This window comes from Euprymna scolopes, chromosome 6 (genome assembly GCF_053919585.1).
Source record: "Euprymna scolopes isolate OS-2025 chromosome 6, ASM5391958v1, whole genome shotgun sequence".
In the NCBI taxonomy this organism is placed as follows: domain Eukaryota; kingdom Metazoa; phylum Mollusca; class Cephalopoda; order Sepiida; family Sepiolidae; genus Euprymna; species Euprymna scolopes.
The window spans coordinates 160,377,852-160,400,351 of NC_136487.1; the positions used below are offsets into that span (position 1 = coordinate 160,377,852).

The 22,500-nt window shown below is 35.1% G+C and overlaps 1 long non-coding RNA gene across 1 annotated transcript in view; it reads left to right on the top strand.

Annotated features, from left to right (window-relative positions):
* The window catches only part of LOC145278090 (uncharacterized), a 1,008,060-nt gene that overhangs the window by 655,075 nt on the left and 330,485 nt on the right, over positions 1–22,500 (top strand). The window contains exon 3 of the long non-coding RNA XR_013868333.1: positions 3,846–3,912. This is a non-coding gene — a long non-coding RNA (uncharacterized LOC145278090). The remainder of the gene's footprint in view (positions 1–3,845; positions 3,913–22,500) is intronic.

Genomic DNA, 22,500 nt, shown 5'->3' on the forward strand with positions numbered 1-22,500 from the left:
TTTGCTGCATGCTCTGAAACCACAATGGCATAATATTCATTTTTAGGTGGATTTTTCTTGTGCTTTGCCTTGATATTTGCACGAAGGGCGTCCCTATTACAAAGGTGGTTATGTTCAAATTCTTTGGTTCCCAGGAAACGCATCTTACTCTATTCTCTGCGATCCCCTGCTGCACTCTCCCATGAACTCAGAGAAATTCCACAACGTTTCAGGCTGTCTTTTAGTTTATCTTTGTAACGAAGCAGGGGACGCCCTATTGGACGGCAAGAATTTGTCAGTTACCCATAAAAAGTTGCTTAGGAGCTCTTGCAAGATGACCCGACCACCGCATTTGTATCCTGATCAAAAATGATTCAATACCAGTGATTTCACATCTCTCCAGTAATTCACTATTCGGAACACGATCCTGCCATCCAACATTACAAATAAAACGCAGGCATCTCATATGGAAGGAGTCAAGCTGATTTATATGCTTGCGGTACAAGATCCACGTTTCGGCACCATACAGAAGAGTAGGCAGAACAACAGATTTGTAGACTGCCACCTTTACTTTTAGAGACACATCGTGGCTGTTCCAGAGTCTGTGTCGCAACCTACCAAATGCCTCACTAGCTTTATTAATTCTACATTGGATGTCCTTTTCAAATTTAGCATCATTAGACACAACAGATCCGAGGTATGTAAAAGAAGATACTGTTTTCAAAGCTTCACCATCAACATATACCACTGGTTGGGAAAAGGACGTAGCGTTTGGTTTTGGCTGGTGAATAATTTCAATCTTTTTATGGTAATTGTAAGACCGAAGGCCTTATATGCACCAAATAAAGCTATTGAGGATGTTCTGCATGTCATCAAGACTATGAGTGACAAGAGCACAGTCATCAGCATAAAGGAGGTCAAGCACAGTCTGCACAAAAGTCTATTTGGCTCCGGAAAATGAAACAAAACTGGTGGGAACAGAAAGCTGAGGCCTTACAAGATACGGCGGATAGGTGTGATTTTAAATCATTCTACCAAAACCTCAAGGGGGTGTTTGGTTCCATTTTAAGTGGGACATCTCCAATATTTTCATCGGATGGTATTCTCCTCACTGATAAGAAAGAAAGTAGATTAACGTGCAACTTTCAAAAAATAATATATATATATATATATATATATATATATATATATATATATATATATATATATATATAAGTTATAGAGGGCTCTGGGTAGAGGTAGTACATTTGAATCTTTGACTGCTGCACCCAATAGGGTGGACAAAGATCAGTGGTCGTCACTCATCTCCCAAATCTCTCACTTGCTAGCTCCAAGAGCTATACCCTGGGTACTGGTCTCAGCAGGCCTGCCAAACTTTGTGAGGGGACGGTGTTGGTAAGGCATCGCTAAGCAATGTGCCCACCAGACTGAACTAACAGTTAGAGTCAAGGACCAAGAAATAACTGGTATGGTACCCAGCTGCACAGAAAGCTTACCAGGGTGGATCAGGCCCTTTAGTGTTGGCTCACAACTGATCTAGGAGATGGAACACTCTTACAAGAAAATCCTGCGATCGTTTTATCATCTGACGTGTGGCACATGTGTGCACTTGTACAGACCATGTTAATCCGATGGAGAGAGTGTTCTTTGTTCAGCACAAGCAATGACCACTTAAAACAAATCAAAGTGCCGGTTGTTCAGTAAACCATTTTCACTCATTTAAGCCTAAGGTTTGGTACATCGATATGTGCTTTTTTTTAAACTAATAATAAATCAATAAATCCTGTGGCGATGATGGGATTGTGACGGGAACAGGTGAATGAGGTCCGAGCATGAACATTGCACATAGGTGGTGGAAGGTAGATGGCCGTTTTCCACAACACCCGCAAATAAGTGTGTGAGTCGTGTCCTCCTTTCATAACAAAGCAGTCCTTTATAGGATGGCACTGCTTTCCTCTTCAAGGGGAGGGAGTCTATAAAAGGTGACCTAAAAATTGTTTACTTGCTCTTGTCCCTGTCATCAGGTGCAGATGTCTGGGCATCTAATATTTGCACCCAAATCAAGAATAGAAACAAATATGTTCATTGCGACTTGGAATGTAAGACACTCTTGCATTACAAAAAGAAGCCTTAATGAAAAACCGCTATCATAGCACGTGTGTTAAGGCATCATAGAATTTCTGATGCAGCTCTTTCTGAAACTAGGTTTGCTGATACAGAACAGTTAGAGGAAGTTGAAGATGGATACACTTTGTATTGGATTGGAAAACCAAGTTCTGAGAAACGTTAATCTGCAGTAGGAAAGGACAAATATGCCACATTTTTGAGTTGCTATGCACATACACTTAATTAATCTGATGAGCTAAAAGAGAGGTTTTACTCATCTTTACGCGAACAGATCGGTCTGTATACAGGATAAGCTTTTTGTCTTGGTTGACTTCAATGCTCATATGGGCAGTGATACACAATTTTGTCTATTTGAAGGTGCCGTCTGCCATCAGACTGCAATCGTCAACAAGTAGCAGTGGGAGAGGTGAGTGAGAGAGGTCTGTATAGGTCGCTTACTGACGTCTCTCTGGCGATCGCAGCGGAGATCCCAAAGGGCTAAAAATAGTCCTTAAGGGGACAGCTTAAATCAATGCGCCCTGCCAACCGATTGGTCAGTGTGACCGAATCATTTTGGCACCGGGCATTAATCCGCTTATAGTAAATAGTTTGTTAACTGCTACACGTCTATAAGATTGTTGCCTGCCACCGACAACGTAAAATCCGCATAATTTGATACAACCATTACATACACACAGAATGTATACACGTGTACATAACATACGTACATAAAAATAAATCCCTTCAGGTTATACATAATCCGACAATATAACATGAATTTGAAATGATACTAGAACGCTAATCGCCTTTACCTCCGGTAACTAAATCTATAATATGACCGATGAGAATTGAGATAATGGTTAAAGTGTGTGTTAATAGATCGAGAGACTGCGGTTCCGAAATCTATCGAGTCATGCCGAAGACCTACGAAATAGTGTTTGAGCCTTTCTTGCTTAACAATCAGCATTGCAAAATTAGAATCAAGATCAAGTGGAGCAACGCAGAAAAAAGTGTTGCCCTCTATTACATCTCCCTGTAGTAGCGAATTTACACGTAGCCATTACGATGCCTTTGATTACTATCCATCCAGTATTTTATTAAAATACCATAACATTTACAGATATAATAACTAAAGTTCGATTTACAATGGTGTATAGCACTAATATCTCGTGTTTAACATGAATAACAAATAAAATGCTAGTTGGGCCTAAATGGATGTGTCTAAATAGATCAGAGATCTGGAAAAGAGTTTAATAAGAAATGAGGCGAAGGAGAAACCGAAAAGTAGCTTGGAAATTTTTTATCGTATTTTTCACGATTGCACGGTTGTTTTTCAGCTCATTGGTCGATGCCTGCTGACGTGTCGTTAAAAAGACTTTAAAAAACCCGAAACTGTCAGAACAATCTGATTTCATTCAATGAGACGATCTAGTGCATCCGACGTTAGATCGGGTTGTGTCTTAGCGGATGTGATGCGAACCGCAAAATTGTCAATGGGAGCAGTACATGATTGAATATATCCATTTAAGCATTTTTAGACATTGACAGACTTTAACAATTAGTATATAATAATAAATGAGCATAAAATACTAAAAATATATTTGCATTTTTCAGGTTGGCATTAATTTAAAACTCCAGGGAAAATTTTGCAATGCTATAATAAAACGTTATATTTTTTTCTCCCAATAAAACTGAATCGGTTTTGCCTATTCATTAATGCGTTTATACAATTTTCATTTTTTTTTTTTTTTGCTTATCAGGTCGTGTTTGTAATTGGAATTCAGCCAAGCCAATTGGAGGATACAGTGGATGAATCTGCTACTAACAGTAAGTGTTTTTTTAAACATATATTTAGTGATAGCAACACGTTTTATGCCGGAAGTCCAACTCTAAAAATAGTAATACGAAGACTTCGCCTTTAGCCATAATTGTCATGCGATTGTATTTTATTTTCAACGGGGAGAGAGAGACGGCAAATGAATATAGCGATCGATTTGGCAACAATCAAACAATTATAGAACCGAACAACTTCGCCATGCCCTTCAGCTACGAGTCGATATTTAAGTTCTGATTGCGAAGCTATCTTCCACAGTATTACCTCCATATTTTTGGGTTTATTAGATCTCTTGTGCAGAGAAGATGGTTACTGGTCGATCGTCTGATGCGCCTTTTATAGTAAATGCTGATTACGACGATTTTTAACAAGTTGTTTGAGTCAAGCCTTAGGCATCATTGTGATGTCTAGGGGCTATTTCACATTAAATCTAAACCATGTGACACATGTAGTCATTGTGAAGGGATGATTTATAGAGACTATCCTGGCAATTATTACTGGACTATAAATTTAAATATTTGAATACATATGTTTAACTGGAACAAATCCAATGTGTTTCATTCCAAACGAATTGGTTTACATGAAAACATGGATTGTGCGCCATTAACATTTGTCGGTTTTAGACGGCTTTCTATTAAGAAGGAAGTTAATTCACAAACCGTTAACAATTATATGCGTTACTATTAAGAAGGAAGCTACTTAACAAACCGTTACTAGTAATATGTGTTTCTATTAAGAAGGAAGTTAATTCACAAACCGTTACCAGTAACATGTGTTTCTATTAAGAATGAAGTTAATTCACAAACCGTTACCAGTAACATGTGTTTCTATTAAGAAGAAAGTTAATTCACAAACCGTTAACAGTAAAATGTGTTTCTATTAAGAAGGAAGTTACTTCACAAACCGTTACCAGTAACATGTGTTTCTATTAAGAAGGAAGTTACTTCACAAACCGTTACCAGTAATATGTGTTTCTATTAAGAAGGAAGTTACTTCACAAACCGTTACCAGTAACATGTATAGTTTGGTTAAGGAAGATAACAGCATTCGTGTCTGCAGATTTTGTGCTATTTATTTGCAAGGTTTTGTTATTCTCTCATATACAGGGTCTGGTATTCCAAATAGCAACCACTCTAATACTGACCAGATTTAACCTTTCTTAACTCCGATGATCTAAGAAGACTACATGCGTCTATATGGTTATTCAATCATAAAAGAGATGGATAGATCTTCTCAAACACTAGAAATGTCTAAAAGAATGTTTCGTGATTGCATAATTTCTTGTAGAACAAAAGGTCAATGGCCGCCTTATTCTTCAAAGCTCCCATCGATCGATGTTTTTCCATGTGTATAGGTCATGAGAACTATGTTCAAGGTTCACTGGATCTGTTTACAGGAGTCAGAAAAAGGTAATTACTTATTTTGTGATGGCAATTTACAAGCGCAATACGAAAAAAAGGCATCACCGATTTTTCTTTGTAAAACGATATGAAAAAATAATTGTTTTACATTTTTACTACTGTAGTAAAATGCATATCATGTAGAAATTACTGTTTTTGGTCCCTTGTCCGTTCGTTTGTCCACACTTTCCTCAATAACTACACATTGGAATATATTTTTAAATTGTGCAGAAACATTAAGCATGATATGAGTAAAAATATAACAGAACCGATTTTCCGGGAAAACTCCAATTGCCTCCCAAGCGGTGCATTCCGGATTAAAATGGCTAAAATTGACACTTTTATGCATATTAAAAAAAAGGGATGCCTTGAATTTCTATAACACTTTCTGAAAAGTTGTAACTAACTGATTTCTATACAAGTTTGTTTATCTATACTTCGCGATAACTCTTTTTGGGCTAAGAAAAACACTCAATCCTTGGGACTATTTTACCATATTTGTCAAAATTTTTCCGTGTATGTCTACTTGGCAGTTTTGCATGGTACTAAACTCATTTTAAATATGTTAAGGTTTTGTGAAGATTTGGGGTTAAATAGGGGCGGCAAATGATGGAATTCGTCATTTCTTTTTTGGCATGGTGTAGAAGTTAAATTTACATATGTTAAGGCTTAAAACTGCACCAGTTGTTCATTTTCACCAGGATTTGACGTCCCCTTGGGGATTTTGGGGGCTAAATTGGGATAGTGCAAATCCTGAACTTTGTCATTTTTTATGCCTCTTGTACTGTGCACTCACGAGGAACTATGCATGCTTCACGTGTTATTATAAAAATCTGTAGACCACCCGGCCATCTTTGCTTGCTTGAATCTTGTAATAAATAATATCATCAAGAATTCTTCATATTTTTTGTTTCGGTTTCGATTCAAGCTGATAGCTTCCAAATATATATTTGTTTTTACTTTTGAAATCACTACAATATAATATATAATAATTAATAGATAATTGGCTGTATAATAATATATATATATGAAATCGGCATAAAATGAAATATTATATTTAAGCGAATTTTACGCCCTGGTAAGGCCGGGCGCCTCTGGTAGTATTTATTGTTTCTAAGAAAAAATATATAAAACGCAGTCATATATTGGGTCGACGCAAAAGATTTTGCCGATTCAAAATTAGATCTTGAAAATTAAAACTGAATAATCTTTTTAATATAATATCATTAAGCTGTGTTCTCTAAAATTCGATATTATCTATCAACGAGCGTATATTTTTTTCGCTTGTAAAATCCCAAAGGTTTTGATGTGAGATATGAGTCTAACTCATGTTCAATCCCTTGATATTAACTTAAAGCCATTTAAATGCTCGTGGAATCCCCGAAATAAACGATAATCCGATGGAGCTATGCCAGGAGAATATGGAGGATGGGACATGTGATAAAATAATCAAGGTGATATGTTTAAGTAACAACAACATACATAATCATGAGCATAAATCCTAAAATTATATTGTTGGTATTGGTTTCCCCGATATTACTCTAGTTAGAATTATTTATGGAATAAAATCAGATGTTTACGCGCGAGGAAACGGTTGTCAAAAGTGAAAGTGATTTTTGTGGAACGAACTGGATTCGAACTAGGGAAACTCAGGTCGACAGACTGTGCCGTTAACCTCGATACAATCGCCAGCTTCCTAAATGTATAAAAATGCAAGGGTTATAATGCATGTTATACATACCGACAAAATTGTTTGCATCGACCTGATAATTTTTTTCAAGTCGGATATATAACTCAGATATCAAACATTTTAATGTTACTTTTTTCTTCAATTAACCAGTTAAATAAAGGATAAACATAGTTTTTATAACAATATGACTTAAAAATAATACATTGTTTTTACATACGGAATCATATATATATATATATATATATATATATATATATATATATATATGCGTGTGTGGGTGTGTGTGTGTGTGTTTTATTTTTTATTACCGTTTTATCTGTTTGGTTACATATGTTTCGGATGTTGGACCGTGTTTCCGATCTAACAGCCTCGTCAGACCTTACCTTTCTGCAATAGCATTCAGCACTCTCTTCAGGTTTTTACTAATTACCAGTTTACCATATATATATATATATATATATATATATATATATATATATATATATATACTAGCAAGGCCCCAGACGCTGCCCGGTCGAAAAACACGCATAAATAGTAATTTTTTATTCATACAGAAACTGAGATACATGCTTGCGAGTATAATGTTTTTTTTTTCTTTTTAAACAATTCACTTCTTGTAAGTAAAAAAATACTAGAGTTCGGATCGAAACAAAACATAAGGACAGTAAATCAAGTGCGATAGCCATTAGGTCAGCTTGCACGATCTTTTAAAAGCATTTTCAATCTTATTCTTAACACAAAATAAAATCTGTCACATATCATCATCGCGCCTGCGTTGTCGTGAAACATTTTACAAACAGATAAAAATCTGTTGAGCCCCTTAGTGTATAGGTTGGCACTTATCCTAACACAGGCACGCGTTCTCACTATATATATATATATATATATATATATATATATATGTGTGTGTGTGTGTGTGTGTGTATATATATATTTATAAACTTTTTAACTCTTTTCCAGTGTTTTTAACATGTTTTATTAACTATTTGCTCTTATATATATATATATATATATATATATATATATATATATATATACTAGCAAAAGTACCCGTCGTTGACTGCGTTCAAAAATAGCCTACAGAAAATGGACTCTGATTTATGAAAGTATGATAGGTCATGAAAAGGAAGGGTTGTAAAGAGATAGCTTCGAATTTGGGGGTATCAAAACCAAAGAAAAATATGATGAAAGTAAAAATAAAATAGATAAACCCCATAATTTATTTCACCATACCTTTTCACACTGAAACACTTATCACAATATTCTGTGGATCTATATTAAAAAAAACTTTGTGACATATTTCCATTCTATGGAGGTCAGGCGCGAACAAGCACCCCATAATTTTATTATACCATATTTATTCAAACGGAAACATAATTATCAAAGTCTACTTACGCAGATAGATACGATAAGTCTTTGTTAAAGTTTGTGCCTATTTCCATTCTATGGAGGCCAGGCGCGAACGCAAACCCCACAATTTTATTATACCATCCCTATATAAGTTAAAACATACTTATTTAAGTATTCTTCTGTACATCTATATCAAAAACACTTGTAAACGTTTTTTTTTTAATTTTTTGATTTTTTTTTCCATAATTTGTGGACCGGGCGCGAACGCAGATCCCACAATTTTAATGAACCACTGTTCTGCAAGATCAAACCTATCCATTTCTGTGTCTCGACACATCTTCTATCTTTATATGTAATCAGTTTTTTTTTTTAAATAGTCAACCATATAGGAGCCTATTCGTGACCACACACAGACACACACATACACACATTCAGCTTTATACTATAGATAGAAGATATATATATATATATATATATATATATATATATATATATATATATATATATATTGAGACACATGCATTAGTTTATTAGTGCTTGTTTAATGATCTTTCGGTATTCAACGAAACATGTGTGAATAAGCTGCATTTAATTAATAATTAAATTAAAAAAAGCTCTCGTGAAAGATCTCTGACACACGAGGGACAGTAAAGCAGGTTACTTTCCTTTCATGTAGAAATGCAAGTCCTTGCTATGAATATTTTGCAAAGGGATAACTGACTTATAGCAAGGGCTAGGACAACGGCGTATTCTTTTAGTTTCTTTGACTTTCGAGTGTGTATCCGTTGATATCCGATGATTAACTGCATCTAACTGCGTCAGATATATACTCGAGAATCAAAACAATGAAAAAAATATCTATTTGACATAGCCCTACTTATAACTAAATCGAGCTCTGACCATGAAAATAGAGATCGAGTAGAGAGAGACTAGCGAGGTTTATTCTGTGATAAATGGACATAAGAAGGGGAAAACCGATTTTTGAATTAGCCAATACAAAGATGTGCCTATTGAGCGACACCCTAAAAGATGCGATTATGCGATTGGTTTAGTCTTTACGGATAATATAGGTAACCGCTGGTATTACTCAGCTGTAAAACACTCATAAATATTATATTCTAATTTATGCAGACTCTTATTTATTATAAGCAGAAATACCGTAGTCACTAAACGTAACGTTAAATTGTTTTTTAAAAATAAAGTAAAAAACCGAAAGAACTGAAACATGTTCATGCGAGTATTATGTTTTTTTTTTCTGAATCGTTCATTTCTTATTAAATTATTTATTGATGACTATTATTCTCATCTTAAGTAGTTGTTGTTTCACGATGTTTCGGCCAACTTTTCCTCTGGCCTTCATCAGGTGGTAACCGCGACGGATAGGAACTTCGAATCTCCTAACTGCATCCTCAGAATTCACTGCTATCCGGAGTTGTCGTCTCACCACGTTTCGGTCAAGTAAGCCTTTGATAATTAACATAAATAATACTCATCTCAATAATGAATTCCAATTAAAATAATATATAAAGTTCATTTCTTGTAAGTAAAAATTAACAAAATATTATTCGAGCTTAGATCTAAACCCAAACCCAAAGACAGTGAGATAAGTACGCTGACCTTTAGACCAGCTTGACCCAACTCGTAAAATTTGTTGTCAAACCAAGTTATTCTAAACAAAAGGAATATGTTGTGTTTACCGACAGCGTATGCGCAGTCGTGAAACAATTGACGAACTAACATATCCGATGCCAGAGAAGTATAATTTAAAAAAAAATTTTGCCCCTTGAACAGCTGGAATTTTTTTCAGGGTAAAAACCGAATAAAAAGTTGTCCACATGTCTGAATACCCTATATACCAAATTCTAGTCTGTAGATTCAAAACTCCGTTGAGTATGTAGATTGACAAGTGTCCTCACACGCATTCTCTCTTTTTATAGACATATAGATATATAACTCGCATAGTCGGCAATTTTTATGTGCGTTCTTATCGTTTAACTACATTGTTTCAAATTGTATGATAGTTTATAGCGTTCGTGAATATATTTTCTGTTCATATATATATATATATATATATATAACATAGTAAAATGTCAGATCTTAAAATGAAGCTGTGACTGTGTCTAGCGGAAGCCATCAGCAAATTCTTTCAAAGTTTGAATGATGGAGTGTGTAGACGATACCTTTTGTATCTGATGAATTGATTTCATAATGACCTTCGACAGAAGTTGCCCGTTTCCTCTTTTGTGATAGGTTCATGATGGCATGCGATCTATAGTTAATTAGAATGGCATTGTAAAGAACATGTTAGCAAAGTCATCTTTTGCAAAAAAAAAGTATCACTTTATCACTTATTTTTGCAGCAGGTGAAACTTTTTCTTCAATATTCATCTCAGCATATAGAAATTCTGTCAATCTATCTAGCTATCTATCTATCTCTCCTATATATATATATATATATATATATATATATATATATATACACGCACATATTTATATGTATATATATACACGCATATATATATATATATATATATATATATATATAGGCAACTGAAGTATTCATGTCACTTATTAAGTCATGCCATCAGGAGGTTCTCTATTGTTCAACGATATGGCCTGACAAAGAGGTGTCACACATGCTAATGAATAAAATACTCACAACAAAATAAGTTTTATTATGAATGTAATGTCAAATACACATCGGCAAAGAGCTTCACATCTATAAGAATGACGTATAAACTGTGTCGATTGCTTTGTTGCAGATTTATACAATATCAATTTTTCACTAAGTAAGAAACATTTTGAAATTGTATCACTAAAGGTTAGTTATTTTTCCAAAGTTTTATTCAAATTCATGAGATATTAACAAATTCAAAGCATTTTTTTATCAAAGAATTAATACTTTCCATCACAGATCTCTTGCAATGCCAGAAAACAGACGATTGAAAGTTAATGAAAAGCAAAGGACTGTATCTGAACTCGCAGAAGGAGGGTGCATCAAATATCTAATGACATTGCTGAAAAGGGACCTAAAAACCTTGACTTAATTCGTGAACAACTCTAACACCAAATCCAGAAAGGATAAGGGTATCAGGAGAAAACTTTCAGATTGTGATATTCAGAAAAGTTGTAGGGAAGTCAACTGAAACCCAAACAGCACGAGTACTTCCATATTTGCAAGAGCTGTACTCGCATTTGTTTTTGCCTTTGTTTTGTATTCTATTATATCGAGGTCCTGGATATGACCTTAAACTATATCCGATGGTGAAGCCCCAGCTTGCGGGTTTTGGGGAAGGTGGAGCCACCCTTAAATTACCATTGTTCCCAGGTCCACTCTGACCCGGAGTGATAGTACCTGTTAGGGTCCCAACTATGGGTTAAATAGAAACCGACGTGAAAACAACAAATATATTCTATTAAAAAACTTTTCTTCAAAATCATTGAATTCGGCATTAAATAATCTGAAAAGGATTGATATGCCGTAAAAAAAACCAACCAACCAACCAATCTACTATATCGACTGCTTGTGCGGAAATCTACTTCCCACGGTTTAAGACAGATTTGAGTTTAAGCGAGCATTTGTTTACCTTTTCTTGAAGAGTCTCTTTCCAGGAGAAGCAGTGGTGCCCCTTAAAATGTCTGCTGATCGAGATAAATCATGAAGCACACCAAGGATGTGTATTGGCGCCAAACTTATTTACACTATTACTAATAGCCTTTCAAAATTAGCAGGAAATACAGATAGCAACTCTTTAAACTTGCTCATATAGGGGCGATTACCAAGACCTGTATAGAACTGATGACCGAGCTATTATTCGAGGTGAATAACGCCCTGATGGCGCATAAAGCGGAAAAAAGTCCAGAAAAATGGAACACGCACATCAAGTTTGTTGTAAGGTCACTGGAAAAATAGTGGGATCTTTCTACCGCTCCAGAAGATACTTCACTACTGATGTAATTCTCTATCTATATAAACAAAAAGGACGTCCAAGGATTGAATACTGCTGCCACATCTGGACAGGAGCTAATAAAAACAGCCTATCCTGCCTTGACAGAGTACAAAATAGATTTCGTAGCTTAGTGGGGGATGCCCTTTTCTCTTTCCTTCAACCTTTCTCTCACAGAAGAGACGTTGCGAGCCTGTCTTTATTTTATCGTTCTTTCCATGGGAAGTGTTCGTCTGTGCTCCACTCTCTGATTCCCCTGGCACAATCTTTCACGAAAACCACCCATCTAGCTGAAACCACTGTCAGTAAATTTCCCCACTCTTTATCTGTGCCTAAATCTAAACGTAGATTCCATGAACAAAGCTTCTTTCTTCGAACTGCACGCCTGTGAACTCTCTACCGCTTGAAAGAATAGTAAACTGTTTCTTAGGTACAGCACACAAATTCGGACTGTAGATTAACATAATAAAAAGTGAAGTGATGTACCCGCCAACACCCGACAAATTGTACTCACATAACTATGCATTAAAATAAGTAGCGAAAAATTAAAAGTTGTTTCAACATTTAAATATCTTTTTGTAAACGTTATGGATTAGGTTTTAACGACCAGATCACCAAATGGTATTCACAAATGACCACGTTTGTTTTTCTACCTAGAACATTTTTGATGTTCGGAAAATATCACATGTTTTTTTAGTTTTATAATCTACTATTATATAAAAAGTTTTGTTGTGTGTGCGTTTGCTCTTTGGTTATATTTTACTTCAATCAGTTCTCAGAAATCAAGGGGTCCAATACCTGCAGCTAACAGTTGAACTCTATATGAGATACATAGATATTCGAATGTTCCATTAAAGTTCCGTATCGCTCAAACACTGAGTTAGTAAAGAAATTGAGAACATAATTTCCCTGTCCCCAATAAACCATATGTTGTAGTATATCTTCCATTTTTGTCTCTTGATTTTGTGGAATTCAAGGACAAGAATTTATCTAGTCTGGTGGAGTATCCAGCTTCTTTTAATTACTTAAGGTAACATCACGTGGAAAAGGTGCGTCATTCCTCGTAAAAGTTAATGTTTGCATGAATGTGTGTGTGTGTGTGTGTATGTGTGTGTGTGTGTGTGTGTGTGTGTGTGTGTGTGTGTGTGTGTGTGTGTGTAAGTCGTTCTCTATAGACACGGCAACGGCTGGGCCGATTTTTATGAAAATTCACGCAAATGTATTTAATGTATATTGAAGTATTCTTAGATTGATTTGTATTAAAATTTATTCGATATGTAGTGATAACCAATAATCGAAAAAGCATAGGGAAGAAGAAAGAGTCGATTTTTAACAAAGTAAACATCTTATACAGCTAACAGCACAAGTGCATTTGAGAATGTGTTCTTACAACACAACAAAAAAGCCCGTCATATAAAATCACTGAAGTTTCGTTTATATGACAGAGGTGCGTTCGAAATTAATGTTTTTGTTTAAAGCCTCATTAAACAATTATACTTGACCCTTTCGTTTCCAAGTTAAATTCAAATCATTATCACTGAATAAGCAAGAAGGCTAGTCATATAAAGTTACAGAAGTTAATTGATATAATAAGGGCGCGTTCGAAATAAATGTTTCTATTTAGAGAACAATTAACCATGATACTTGACTTCTGCATTTAAAATTTTTATTTAAACTGTTGTATATGAAATAATTTTATAACATCAAGAGTAGGTTCTCTACAGTGCAATGTAGAAACAATGTAGCATTGACTAAGTCACTGCAGGGAAGCAGGTATAGATTTTTCTCGTGATGATTTGATTGAAAAAATGGCCGATTTCGATGACGATAAAAATATGGATGCGTGAAACATTCAATGCCGGGTAAATTCGGATCCCCCTGCTAGTAACTTCTATTAAGCAAATACAAACCTTTTGTCGCTCGAAAAATTCAATTTCACGGAAGGTCAGTTTTTCATATGTGGACAATCTGGCCTTCCACGCAAAGTAAATATTACTTCAGATTACTATGCGGGATAAAAATAATTCCATCACTCCATATATCTATATCTATCTGTCTATCTATCTATCTTTCTCTCTCTCTCTCTCTCTCTATATATATATATATATATATATATATATATATATATATATAGAGAGAGAGAGAGAGAGAGAGAGAGAGAGAGAGAAAATAACAAGGAACAAACCGTATTATGTGTTCATCAACGTTTCGTCTTTATTTTGAGACTTTCTCTGGATGAATGAGATTAAGAAACAAAAAATACCAGTACATAATATTTGAAAATGTTTCACGTGCACAATGTGACGCAGTTCTATTTCAGAGAAACGGAAAAAGACGTTGGAAATTCAAAAAGGACGTCATATAGTCGTTAATGTAATTTTAAAACTATGAAACGCAGTTAATATTCTTATTGGAAAAAAATATATATCTGTTGAAATTCAAATATAGGTTTGTAACAGAAATGAAATGAAATGAGTGTTTTTTATGTAATTTATTGATTGAGATTATGTGTTAATTGTTACAGGGAGTGTTTGAATGGTGTGAGAAAGTTAACCTGTGTCTACAGTTAAATAATGTTCTTTTAATAACAGTTTCCTTATTAATGGCGCTATGTTATAGAAACCTCCACGTTGTTTAATAGTGCTTGAAATTGCGATAAGCGCAGATTCAAGACGTCTCCGGCGCGGTTTATTTGAAATAAATTTAACTACTTTTTGCCTGTGTAAACTCAAAGGTGTGATTACGTTGCAATGAACGAGAGAATTAAAAAGTACTCTGGAGGCCGCCAGGGATTACCAAACTTTCTTTTTTTAGGTGAGGTTAGGGTGTAGTTAATTCTCCCAAGCATTACCACCACTTTTTCTGTTTATGGAGAGGGGGGAAGTGGATGATTTCGCGTCAGAACATATACTACACTTTGATGTTAGTGAAAAGGCAAAGTAAGCGAAATATAGTTTTCTACCAGACATTACGACATTCTAAAAAAAATACAAACTAAAATATATTTTAAGATAATAGAGGTTAAACTGATGAAAAATGATCGTCAAAATTAGTAACATATCCAAGAATTATGAAATATAATGAAATGGTAGTTAATTGAGGGGTGCGTTTGTAATGAAATAATAAAGCCAGACAATATGTCAATGTTATTATTTTCGTACGGGGAGGGGCGATAATGTGGATTACAATTATAAAAATTACTGTCAAAATTACCAACATGTCCAGGGATTACGAAAAATGATGCAATGTTAATTGATTGGTGCGTTTGTAATTAAATAATCGACCCAGACAATATATTAAAGTTATCACTTTTCGTAAGGGGTGGCCATAATGTAGGTTAAAATTATGAAAAATGATTGTCGAGATTAGTAACATATCTTGTAATGAAATAAACAACCAAGACACTATATCAAAGTTATTATTTTTGTAAGTGGGGTGACAATGTGGGTTGAAATGATTAAAAAAATGATTGTCGAAATTAGTAGCATTCCAAGAATTATGAAAAATGATGACATGTGAGTTAATTTATTTGTCCATTTGCATTGAAATAATCGGTCCAGACAATATATCAAAGTTATTATTTTCGTAAAGTAGGGGGCGATAACGTGGGATACAAATATCAAAAACGATTGTCGAAGTTAGTAACATATCCAAGAATTATGAAAAATGATAAATTGTGGGTTAATTTATTTGTGTTTTTTCAATGAAATCATCAAACTAAACAGTATATCAAAGTTATTATTTTCGTAAGGGCAGCGGGCGATAATTGTGTTACAATTATGAAAAATATTGTCGATATCAGTAACATATCCAAGGATTATGAAAAATAATGAAATGTTAGTGTGATTGGTGTGTTTGTAATGAAATAATAAAGCCAGACAATATATCAGAGTTATTATTTTCGCAAGGAGGATGTGATAACGTGGGTTGAAATTATGAAAAATGATTGTCGGAATAAGTAACATATCCAAGAATTTTGAAAAATGATAAAATATGAGTTAATTGGTCGGTGTGTTTGTAATGAAATAATCAACCCAGACAATACATCAAAGTTATTATTTTTCGTAAGAGGGGGAACGATAATGTGGGTTAAAATGATGGAAAATGATTGTCGAAATAAGTAACATATCCAAGAATTTTGAAAAATAATGAAATGTGAGTTAATTGAGTGCTGCGTTTGTAATGAAAGCCCAGATAATTTATCATTTTCTGTAAGTGGTGAACAATATTTTTCTGAATTTTCAATGTTAACTTCGGGGAATGACGTCACAGTTATAGTGGTAGTAGAAAGACACATGATTACAATTATGAAAAATGATTGTCGAAATTAGTAACATATCCAAGAATTATTAAAAATAATGAAATGTGAATTAAATGATTAGTGTGTTTGTAATAAAATAAGCCCAGACAATTTATCAGTTTCTGTAGGTGGTTAACAATATTTTTCTGAATTTTCAATGTTAACTTCGGGGAATGACGTCACAGTTGTAATGGTGAGTAGAAAGACATGATTATGTTGCTTTTTAACGTGCAATGGAGTTCTCTATGAATTAACAAACCTTCACTTTTGTGGTGGGGCTCGAGAGATTAATGTCCATTTTGGAGTGGTGTAATCTCCGACAATGTCATATTTCAAAAATATGGAATAACTATGGAATCATATTCCGGAAATGACATCATTTCTCTTACTAATGTGTTGTTGGTGGTTGTGGTAGGAAGCGGGGAGAACTACATTAATATTGAAAATTGTTGTAAAGTAAAAGTTGCCTAATCATTCGCGTCAATGCATTTATGTAATTATTTGTAATACCTGCCGAGTTATGGCCAGGAAATGATATCATTTCACTTAAAATGATTGTGTCAGTAGTAGGGAAGGAAAGAACATAGTAATGTGGAATTTTGTAGTGAAGCAAGGGTTGCCTAATCACAACGCTTCTCAACATATTTGTTTTTTGTTTGTAAAGCCTACTGAGTAATCTTCCGAAACTGACGTCTTTTATCCAAAAAAATTGGTTGTAAGCAGTGGGGAAAAATGAAACAGAGTCATGTGGAATTTAATTATGAAGCAAGGGTTGTCTAATCACGTAATTCTGTACTTATGGATTAATTTTAAAAAAACTTGCTGAGACATCTTCTAAAAATAGCATTATTTTTCATACAACCTAACGTTGAAATTTATGGTGAAGCAAGGGTTGCGAACTCATTTACCAACACAATGTATTTATGTATTAATTTGGAAATCCTAATGATCCATCTCCTAAAAATGATTTCAATTTTCTTAAAATTATGGTAGCCTTGGTAGAAAGAGAAATTATTTCATATATATTGTACAATACCTGTCGAGAGTATGTTCAATTGTTTCATATATATATATATATATATATATATATATATATATATATATATATATATTATGACAGCCCCTTTAAGAAATTCTTTTCTTATCGTTAAGCACTTTCAGTTAAATTAAAGTCGGTCAATCTAGCTCTTATGCGTAGATCGTCGTATAACGATTAGATCACTGTCTGTCTGGCGTAAATGAACACTTAAAATTAAGATGTTTAAAATTCAACGTTATTTCAAGCGGTTAATGGTAGCCGAATGGATTAGGTCTCCGCTAAGCGAGCTAGAGATGTCTCGTGATACGGGGTTCGAATCGTTCGACTGGTAGTAATCGTGACACCCTGCACTGAAGATTCCCGAAAGGACGAAACACTAGTGTCTTTAGGTATTTAATTATTATAGTAAAAAATAATTATGACAGCCCCTTTAAGAAATTCGTTTCTTATCGTTGAGCACTTTCAGTTGAATTAAAAGTCGGTCAATTTAGCTCTTATGCGTAGATCATCGTATAACGATTAGATCACTGTCTGTCTGGCGTAAATGAACACTTACAATTAAGATCTTTAAAATTCAACGTTATATCAAGCGGTTAATGGTAGCCGAATGGATTAGGTCTCCGTTAATCGAGCCAGAGATGTCTCGTGATACGGGGTTCGAATCGTTCGACTGGTAGTAATCGTCACACCCTGCACTGAAGATTCCCGAAAGGATGAAACACTAGTGTCTGTAGGTATTTAATTATTATAGTAAAAAATAATTAAAATATATATATATATATATATATATATATATATAAATTACCCGTCCGAAGGTAGGTAAACATATTTTAAATGTGTTGTAAATTACCCGTCCCAAAAAGTTAAAATTATTTCATATACATTCTGTAAATTGCCTGTCCTGTACAATTATTTTATACATGTGTAATAGCCGTCTTAGGGTATGTAACATATTATTTTGCTCGAAATAGCAAATGATACATAGAGATCAAAAATTCCTCTCTCCAAAGAATAAAAATTATATTCAAAATCAACTTCAATTTTCTCATTGTTTGTACCGTCCCCAGCAAAGCCGGGTAGCCCCGCTAGTGTAAAATAAAATATATGGTTTTCATTTATATTTCTTATGCCGACCTCCACATTCCACGGTTGTCGTATTGAGCTTTTTTATTTATATTAGAATGAAGTTTACATTTGCTTTTGGCTAGTAAACTTTTTATCTTCTGCCTTATTTGATTGGTTTGGTTGTTTTTGTTTTACGGCGTATCAATTCTTTTCAGGTTATTTAATGCCGAATCCATAGTTGGGACCCTAACAGATACTACCACTTCGGGCCAGAGTGGACCTGGGAGCAATGACAATTAAAGGGTGGCTTCACACTCCCCAAAGCCGGCAAGCTGAGGGCCTCACCACTGGATATAGTTTAAGGTCATATCCAGGGCCACCTTATATATATATATATATATATATATATATATATATATATATATATATATATATATAAATTACAATTAAATTTAAAAACATTATCCAAAATGGTAAAGCTAAAGTATATTATAAATATGAAAGAATTAATATTTATAAAGTTATCTCAGCCAGATGTAAAAGCTCGATAAAACCAAATAGGAGATAGAGCTTATAATACGAGCAAACAGTTAATAAAACATGTTAAAAAACACTTTAAAAAAGAGTTATAAACATATTTAATCTGAAAAGGAAACATTTGATAAGTAGATAGTCCTTAATCCGCGAAGTTTCGAAGAAATACTTTCCTTCTCATCAGAGGGTAGGAATTAGCAAATGCGGGATCGGATCTTGCATACAAAAGTATTTGATGAAACATAATTTTATGTTGAATTTTACTTATAACGGCACTAGTTGAATTTCAGAAGACCCGCCCCCTGTTCTCTTATATCGCAATTTCTTAAACGTCACTCGCAAAAATTCAGAAAGCGATCACGTGTTTGTTTTAACGGTTAATAAAAAAAAAGTCTTTTGGGACGCTGATATTAAAGCTAAAAGTCTCCTCAAATCAGTTTGCACTCTGGAGACGAATGCGTGTTCGAGATAAGTGTATTTTAATTTTTATGTTTAATTTCTAATATTAATAACTACATTTAATTTCAGTGCTTAATTTATATTTTTATCTCCTGATTGTTTTATTTAATGATATCGTTTTCTCGTCATAAATGTTTATTATATCTACCATGTTGATTGCATGAACAGATTAGGAAATTGTATTCATTGTTAATTCGTGAGAGGTGAATCTATCACCATACGTTCCCTTTAAAAAAACTCGCCAGTTGGACTTTTATTAAGTACAATACTTTATAGATTTTTTTAAAGGAGAGTAGAGAACGTTTTGTGGAAGCATTGTCGGCAGCTCCCGTTACTCTCGCTTCTCTTTATTTGTCACTCAGTCCTCATATTTTAATGAGTGATTTTTATGACAAAGGGAGAAGAAAAAGCTGTATTCTAGGTGGCAGTATTTTGCGTGAACAGTCGACAGAGATGACGGAAATTTTCTGTGCTATGTCTATCCTTGTAGCCATGTCACTAGTAAGGGTGCTGGAGGTAAACGTTTTATCTGGGCTGACGTTATCCGCCTAATAGTCATGGACCGAACCTTGGATTAACCACTAAGGAGGCTGTCCTATCACCAGGCGCAAAGTACTGGGACTGCTGTATTGCCATTTGGTAAATGGATTCTGGACCATGCAGTAGTCTCTGGTGGGGCCTCTCGATGCCATACTAGTGGGTAATTGTTACGGCTTTACCTTATCATGTGCTACAAAAAAACATCTTCGTTACTTTTCTCTCTTTGTTTCCCCTCTCTGTCCTGCTCTAAGCAAGTCTGACGACCTAATCCACAAACTCCAAAATTCCATCATGACAAGTTTCAATAAAAAATACACGATTAAACCCGGATCTGAAACTTCCAACGTAGACCCCCACTACCATGTGTCCTACTCCAACATCAGGGGTCTACGTTCTAACCTTCCAGAGGTTGAAGCCCAATTACAGGAGACTAAACCAGACCTTTTATTTTTAAGCGAAACTGGAATTGGACAGACTATTTCCCTAAATGAGATCGTAATTAAAGGATACTCTAACCTAACTTCAAATCTGACCCCCAAGATCGCCATGGGCATGGAATATGTGCCTATATAAAAGATGGCTTTCCATGTGGTAGAGACATCTCCAGGGAAGATCCTAACTTACCCTATATGTGCTTCCGAGTAGCACTAGCTCACACTACGACATTTATATTTACTCTCTATCGCTCCCATAACAGCGGAGTTACTATCTTTAAAAGCATATCTAAGAAAATTGACCAATTTCTATCAGCATATCCTTCAGCTAACATTCACGTATGTGGAGACTTCAATGTTCACAATGTGGAATGGTTGACCCACTTAAACAAGACCGATGATGAGGGGAGATTCTGTCATGATTTCTCCATTGCTTATGACCTCACTCAGATTGTTCACGGCCCCATCCGTGTGCTCAACAATGACGGCCAGTATGCAAGTCTCCTAGACCTTTTTCGCACAACTTGCCCCGAGCTATGTTCAGTTTTCGTTCTGTCTCCTCTTAGATCTTCCGACCACTCAGTTGTATCAATTAAGATAAAAATGAAATGTAATAAGTCCTCAGACGTACCTCTCTATCGTACAGTATATCGATACACTATGACTGACTGGGATAGTTTCCGTACATTTATATCGGATCTTCCTCTGCGTTCTATGATTAAAAAGGGTGTGTCGTCTATAGTATCAGATCTGACGGAATGGTTAATTGTAGGTATAGACAATTTCATACCCTCGAAAAAGTTCCAGCAAAAACCAAACAGCCAGCCATGGTTTTCTCCAGAATGTGCTGCTGCTATTGCGCACAGAAATCACTTTTACCACTGCTTCCAACGTGATAGATATATGGAAACTAAAGCCGCTTTCAGGACTGCCAGCAACCATTGTAAGAAAGTAATAAAGAACGCAAGAGAGTTGTATCCTCAGTACGTCAAGTCCAAAGTAGCTGAGCAGCGGCTTGGTTCCGACCAGTTTTGGCAAATTGCAAACAGAATCCTGAACAGAAGCGTGTGCTCTATCCCAACTATCATCAATGGACCTGAGTTAATCTCGTCAGCATCAAACAAAGCCAAACTCTTTGCCAAGAACTTTGCAGCCAATTCTACCCTTTGCGACCAAGGCCGCCAACCCCCAATATTTCCTCCTGTATCAGAAAACACACTATGTGATATACAAATATCAGTATGTGATGTTTCCAAGCTAATCAAAAACCTTGATTCCAGTAAAGCAACAGTATAAATGCTGGAGTCCCTCAGGGGTCCATCCTAGGCCCAACTCTTTTCCTGATCTACATTAATGATCTTCCAAATCACATCCTTACATCATTCGTAGACATTTTTGCTGACGACACTACCATCTATGGTAGCAGATCTAAGACAGTAAACAACCAAGTTCTCTCCGATTCTCTCTCCTCTGATCTTGATCACGTTGTACAATGGGGAAAGGACTGGCTGGTTACTTTGAATGCATCTAAAACCAAGCTTCTATCTTTACATCATCAACGTTCTGATCCCCATCTGGCATCAATTAAAATGAATGGCTCTCCTCTTGGCTTCTGGGCTTGACCTTTACTCCTGATCTTTAATGGAATACGTACATCAAACCTTTTGCCAAGGTCGCTGGAAAAATGGTCGGATCCTTCTATCTATCCAGTAGATATCTCACTGCTGATGCGATTCTCTATCTATATAAGAGCCAGATACGTCCAAGGACGGAATACTGTTGCCACATATAGGCAGGAGCTGCTAGAAAAGACGTCCTGCCTT